Below are 7,368 nucleotides of genomic sequence, written 5' to 3'. Positions count from 1 at the left end.
CTTCCAAATTACAAACTCAATCCTCCCCAACCCCTCTAGCATTCACTTTTGGGCATATTGGGTATTTGTACTCAATTTAGTCCAGTGAATGAAAATATATCCTGCATATCGGATATTTACATTACGATTTATAACAGTACTAAAATGACAGGTATCAAGTAGCAACGAAAACAATATTATGGTTGGGGGTCACCACATCATATGAAACTGCATTAAGGGGTCACAGCATTAGAAAGGTTGAGAACCACTGCAATACAGTAAAATAAAATACAAAACAATAGAAAAAAAATTACATCAGAAAAAAATACATAAAATCACAAAATAAAATGATAAATGAAAAATAACATAATAAAAGTCAAACAAATACGGCGGACCAAATGCACAGATAGAATAATAAAACCCTGGATGAGACAGGAATAGAAAAGTGCCTTTGTGAGGGAAGAGGGAAGGGTTCATCTACAATCAAAGAGCATTCTGAACTCCACCAATGATGGAATTGAACCCAACTTGGCACGCAGAAGTCCCATGATCAACAAAAAATACTGGAAGTGATTGGTGGGCACTGACCTTGAGTTTTGGAGTTGTAGCTCACCTATATCCAGAGAGCACTGTGAACCCAAACAATGATGGATGTGGACCAAATTTGGCACAAATACCCGATACATTGAAATTTGAATATTGGTGGGGTTGGGTGAGGGCTTGATTTTGTCATTTGGGAGTTGTCGTTGCTGGAATATATAGTTCAGCTACAATCAAAGAGCATTCTGAACCCCACCAAGGACAGAATTCAGCCAAACTTCCTACACAGAACCCCTATGACCAACAGAAAACACTGTGTTTTCTTTGGAGACCCCTCTGACACCCCCTCATGACCCCTCCAGTCATCCCGACCCCCAGGTTGAGAAACACTGGTTTAAGAGATGTGATGAGTACACGAAGATATTTGTCTTGATGTCTATGGGATGTTGTATTTTTTGTATTAAATTTGTATGTTACCTCTCCTAAGATAGGATGCAGGAAGAGGGAACCTATTTTTGCAACTGTAGCAAGGTCTGGACCGCCTCAACTCAGTCTTGATCAACTCTGGGCTGTTTGCTGAAACTAAATTAAAGAAATAAACAAGGAATTTACTACATTGTGAATGTAACTACTATGTATATACTGTGAATGCAAGAGTTTGATTGTGATTTGTAACTGCTTATCTGACATTTACATCAATTTATTGTACATAATATATTGTTTGATGATGTTTAATACCTTGTTATTATTCCAGTAGTGGAGACTTGTCAGCTAAACCCTTGGGAACCCATTTTTTCCCCCTTATAATACTGTTTTCTGAAGCAGAGTGATGTCCCAATCCCAGCAAAGGCTTACAGTTCAGAACATTTTACAATACCAACCGGGCTAAATTCAAAGTGCTGGCCTTGGCCTATAAAGCCCTAAACGGTTCTGGCCCAACTTACCTATCTGAACGTATCTTCCCTTACGAACCATCGAGGACTTTAAGATTGTCTGGGGAGGCCCTGCTCGTGGTCCTGCCTTCGTCACAAGTACGTTTGGCAGGGAGAGACAGGGCCTTCTCAGTGGTGGCCCCTCAGCTATGGAACACCCTCCCTAGGGAGATCAGATCTGCTCCCTTGCTTTTAACATTTCGTAGGCACGTACAAACATGGCTGTTCGAGCAAGCGTTTACAAATGCAGAGTAGCTAATATAGGAAATCGAATGACGTGACAATGGAACTGGACAAAGCTTGATAATAAGGAGACGCGAATGATGTTTTTATTGCTCTTGTGGTGATTTATACTGTTTAATGTTTTAATTTATATTATGTTCTATGTGTACTGATATGTTGGAAACCGCCTTGAGTTGGCGATTGGCTGAGAAAGGCGGTATACAAATACAGTAAACAAACAAACAAACAAACAAATAAATAAATACCATGTTGAGAGCACTTGTAATTTTCATTTATTTGCCTTTCACTCAGGGCCCTTCCACACAACCATATAATAATAATAATAATAATAATAATAATAATAATAATAATAATCTTTATTTGTACCCTGCCACCATCTCCAAGCCCAAACAAAATTACAATATAACAATACAAATTACAATCAAATAAACAACATAACAGTAAAATATAAAACATCAAAGCATATAAAACAATATACACAAAACATAGGAACTAAGCATAATGGCAGACAAACAAAGGGCGGGCCGCATGTACATAAAATAATTTAAAAACTCTGGGTGAGATAAGGGGGGAGAACTAATTGTAAGGGTGAACTCATAGAGAGATAGGAAATTAAGCCAACCTTCGTTGGGGGGGGGGGGACTCCTGGGACAAGAACATTGGAGGAGCACCAGCATAAAATTGTATGGCTACTCTTCGAAAGTTTTTCTCAACGCAAAAGTTTACTCAACGCAAAAGTTTCAGAAGTAGGGGCTTTCCTAATCTCTCCGGGCAGTGAATTCCAGAGTCGGGGGACCACAGAGGAGAAGGCTCTCTCCCTTGTACCCACAAGGCGAGTCTGAGAGACTGGCAAGGGCAAAAGGCGGGCCTTGCCCGAGGATCGAAGGGTACGGGCTGGTTCATGGAGAGAGATACGGTCACGAAGGTAGGCGGGTCCCAAACTGTTTAGGGCTTTATAGGTAAGAACCTGAACCTTGTATTGGGACCGGAAGATGAACAGCCGCCAATGGAGTTCCTTAAACAGGGGGGTAGACCTCTCCCTGTAAGTTGCCCCAGTTATTAATCTGGCTGCCGACTGTTGGACAAGTTGTAATTTCCGGCCCGTCTTCAAGGGTAGCCCCACGTAGAGAACATTGCAATAGTTCAGTCTAGGTAACTAAGGCATGGACCACCATGGTCAAGTCAGACTTCACGAACATCAAGACCGAAAATCCTACAATATCTGCTTTGAAGTGGGTTATCTGAGTCCATATTGCCATATATTCCACTTCAAAGCAGAAAATATGGGATTTTATTTAGCTGTGTGGAAGGGGCCTCGAACTACTGCCTAAAGGAGGTTATTTCACCCACTCTATATGGGAGTCAACCATATTACAGAAATATCCTGCCAACTTGGGACACTTCTTACCTCTCCCCAGCCTGGCTTAGTTTCTTTTCTGGCAGCATGTGCTCCTCTGTGAATTGGTTTGACGCATCTTCCCAGACTAAAAACAACTCTGGGTGAGGCATTTGACTACCTTCCTGCCTTTCTGTAGCAGGATTTCCCGCTGTGTTCCAGTGAAGTGGTGATTTGTCACGCTATTGGTACTTGACACAAATCAGCACAAATAAGAATGACATCTCTTAGTAGAAGCTCTGCACCATAATGTACTCAACAAAACATTTACCGGTCATTCAGCACACCCACGTTGGGGATGTGGCATATTAAAGCATCTGGAAATTTCTAATCTAGCAGGAAAGATTCCTATGATTCCTTTTTCACATGAAAGATTCCTTTTTCACATGAAAAAGATGTTTTAAAGGTCATTCTGGGAAACAAATAGGATTATGTTTACTTCATTAGGTAACCTGGCATGGATGTGTATGGGTGTTAGCTTCTCCTGGCCAGCTGAAGAGGGATGTCAAATGGTAATTTATCTGAATATCCTTTATCTACAGGCAGTCCTCAAGTTATGAACAGGATAGTTCTGTAGGTTTGTTCATAAGCTGAATTTGTATGTAAGCCAGAGCAGGTACATTATTAAGTTTAATTCCAGCCAAAAATTTATCTTTTAAAAACTTTGTATAGTATAGGGAAGGGTTAACACCCCTGTGGCATTTGTTTTACTGTCTGTGGCTGTTCAGAAGATTTCCCCTCACATTTGGTCTCTGTGATAATTGGATTTTGGAAAAAAATTGGCTTGCTATAGATACAAGGATTGATGAGAAAGCTTCAGTGTGGGCCTGTGAAAGAGTCTGTAGACAGGACGTGTTTTCTGAGTGCCCAACGGGATGCCGGGGGTGCCTCGGCTGAGAGGCCCTTCGGATTTCCCCACACAAAGTTCTTTTAAAGACTTAGAAAGTTCAACAAAGTTTTTATTGTTGCTTAAATCTTCAATAAATTAAACAAATACTTACAAGCTTTGAATCAATTGGTGGCTTGCTTAAATCTTGTCCACAAGGGACAGGAAACTTTCTTCATAAACTGTTTCTTCCTTCTACAAGGGAAATCCTTGACCCCTCCCTGGGCAATCTGGCTTAAGCTCTGCTGGCGTGGGCCCCTACACCCGGTCCAAATTGCGTTATGGCTGCCGCGAGTGGTCCTTACCAGAGTCCTTTAGTAGATTTCTAAGAGGAAAGGAGGCTTTCATTTCCCAGCGAAGGCTGGCTGTAAAACCGTGGAGCTGTATTTCTCCAGCAAAGAGCTGGCTGTAGACTTGTGGAACTAAATTCCCCAACAAAAGCTATGCTGTAGTTATCTGTAGAGCTGCGGGACTGGATCTCCCCAGCAAAGCTGTAAAATACGAAGCTTTCTACAGGTGGAACTGATTCACGTCCTGTATGAAAGGCTTCTCTGTGTGAACTGAACTAGAGGTCCCCTTTTTCCCTCCTTAACCCAGAAAAAGGGGCGGAACTAAAGAACATGATAATTGATGGGTCATTGGCCCTATTATTGCAAACCAAGGGAAGCCACCTTGTTGCAAAATGCATGGAAATTTGGAATACATGCAAACACTCAATAGAAAGGAAAAGAAGTTGGAGCTCCTGATGCAGCCGTACCAGCACACAGTGGAGACCCCTTTTCCCAATGATAACTTTTCTAGGTGTATACTTCCCATTCTAGAAGTTGATTTCTCCTGCTTCCTGTTGTCTCACCCCCATCCTTAACCATGTGTCGTTTGTAAGTTGGATGTTTGTAACTTGGAGTTAAATACTTGTGCCAGCTGAACTGCTGACCTAAAGATCGGTGGTTCGAATCCGTGAGACGGGGTGAACTCCCCCATCTGTCAGCCCCAGCTTCCTATGCAGGGACATGAGAGAAGCCTCCTACAGGATGGTAACACATCTGGGCGGCCCCTGGGCAACAACTCTGCAGACAGCAGATTCTCACACCAGTAGTCGCTTCCGACACAATAAAAAAGCAAACGAATCCTATCTCCTGTTAACCCTATTGTCACCTCTATACTCTTAAGAGGATCAGGTGTGGCAATCATATTCCTCAGCTATCATTTAGTGCAACCATGCTCGCATAAAGATGAAAACGAATTAATAGCATCCCTCCTCCCCCCATCCCCGGCCTCTAAAATCTGACAGTGTATCATGGCAGCATTGTCTTTCTGGATTTTATCTCAATATTCCATCATTTTGAGGCTCCTTCTTATAATGGCTTAATTCACTACAATTATTATCTATGGCAGCAATACCATCGCGTAACCAAATATTCAATGTAAATGTTTTTAAAAACTCAAATTCTAGTAGCTTGCTATACCCAGGCTTCTGTGACAACCCAGTATTATTTTATTGGAGAAGTAGGAGGGGAGGAATCCAAGGAAGGTTCACATGACTTTGCTGTTCTGTCCCTATGATCTGAGACAGACAGTGTGCTCACATCAAAAATACAATAATCTCAGACTGGAAAACATGTGAAGCATTTTCATTCCTGTTCTGTCCACACTGACAGAAAGATCTCTGGGCTTGTTTGACATAAATGCTGCGTACAGCAACCAGCCTTAACTTGCTGTCTTGCCACTGAAATCTTCACTCACATCCATGCCAGGTACAGCCTTGTTTGCTCCTTTCCATCAGCCCAAACAAGATGGAAGCGTTTCTGCCATGTCATTTCCATAAACTTTTCCCCAAGTCATTCTCTTGACTTAGAGATAAACATAACCATAAACTGATGTACCTGTATTTGGTGGTTTGGTTCCAGGATCTGCTGGGGATGGATATCAAACATGTGGATGCTAAAGTCCCATTATATACAATGGCAGGATACAATGGAAAGGTTTGATTTATGGAATGTTGCAGAATCCATTGATACACAGGACTGATTGTAATATGTTTATGGATGCATGCTAACATTCAACCACAGCTTTTCAAGAACATTTGAGCTGGTTGGCTGTGGTAATCTGGTCACAAAGGTTCCTCTCCCACTTGGAAGGGAATTCTTCTCTTTCTCACTCCTCCTTGGGAAGAAAGGAATTTGTGAGTATAATTCACAAATTATACACCTCTTGCCTTCCCCTAGGGAGCATATGGGGAAGGACTCACCCAAAACTGCAATTCCCTACACAGAGAAGCCTGAAATGGGCTTGGGCACTTTAATACCCATATTTTTAAATGATAAGATGTACCCTAATTTCAGTACTGCTACCACCAGTACCAGCCGCTACGCCATCCTGTGGTGGCACAGCGGGTCAAACCACTGATCTGCTGGACTTGCTGACCAAAAGGTCGTTGGTTTGAATCCGGGGAGCGGGGTGAGCTCCTGCTGTTAGCCCCAGCTTCTGCCAACCTAGTAGATCAAAAAAATGCGAATGTGAATAGATCAATAGATACCACTCCAGCAGGAAGGTAATGGCGCTCCATACAATCATGCCGGCCACATGACCTTGGAGGAGTCTACGGATAATGTCGGCTCTTCGATTTAGAAAGGGAGATGAGCATCACCCCTCAGAGTTGGACACAACTAGATAATGTTGAGGGGAAATCTTTATCACCACCAAAAATACTTAAAATACACCTTCAATTCTAAGACACATTCCATTTTTAAAGAAATGTATATATATAGTTTTAAAAGGGCTTCTTAGAATTGAAGAAATACAGTAATAGGGGAGAAAGTGGGGTTTGGGACAGGGGCAAATCTATCTGACACCATCTGAGAATGTACGTTAGTACATTAAATGTATTACTGTGACATTGACTTGAACAGTTCGACGTAGGAAGGACTACAGATAGCTTTGAAACAAGACTAAATGAAACTAGGAAAAAGAGTGGAAATTGTGTGAAATATATTTTTTACCAGAAATATATTTTGGTAACATGCACTTCCCGAACAATAACTTTGTGTTAGACAAATCTGCAATAATCATTACCCTCAAAAGATACAAATAACGGTCATGCCAGCCAAGGAGTTCTGCACAACCACAAACTCCTGGATCGAGGCAAATGCTATTAATATTATTTTAGATCTTCTTTAGCCCAGCTTCCTTCTATGTGTACAATGGACCTGTAGTACACCACTTAATACAAATTTTCCACTGGCTGCCGATATGTTTCCGGTCCCATTTTAAAGTGCAGGTTATCACTTACAAAGCTGTAAACGGTTTGGGCCCTGTCTATCTTTGCAACCGTTTCTCCCTCTTTGAACCGGCGTGGGCTCTAAGATCTGCCAGGGGGGCCCCCCTCCCACTTT

The sequence above is a fragment of the Anolis sagrei genome, chromosome 1 (assembly GCF_037176765.1).
Source record: "Anolis sagrei isolate rAnoSag1 chromosome 1, rAnoSag1.mat, whole genome shotgun sequence".
NCBI classification, from domain to species: domain Eukaryota; kingdom Metazoa; phylum Chordata; class Lepidosauria; order Squamata; family Dactyloidae; genus Anolis; species Anolis sagrei.
Note: the sequence above shows the minus strand (reverse complement) of the source record.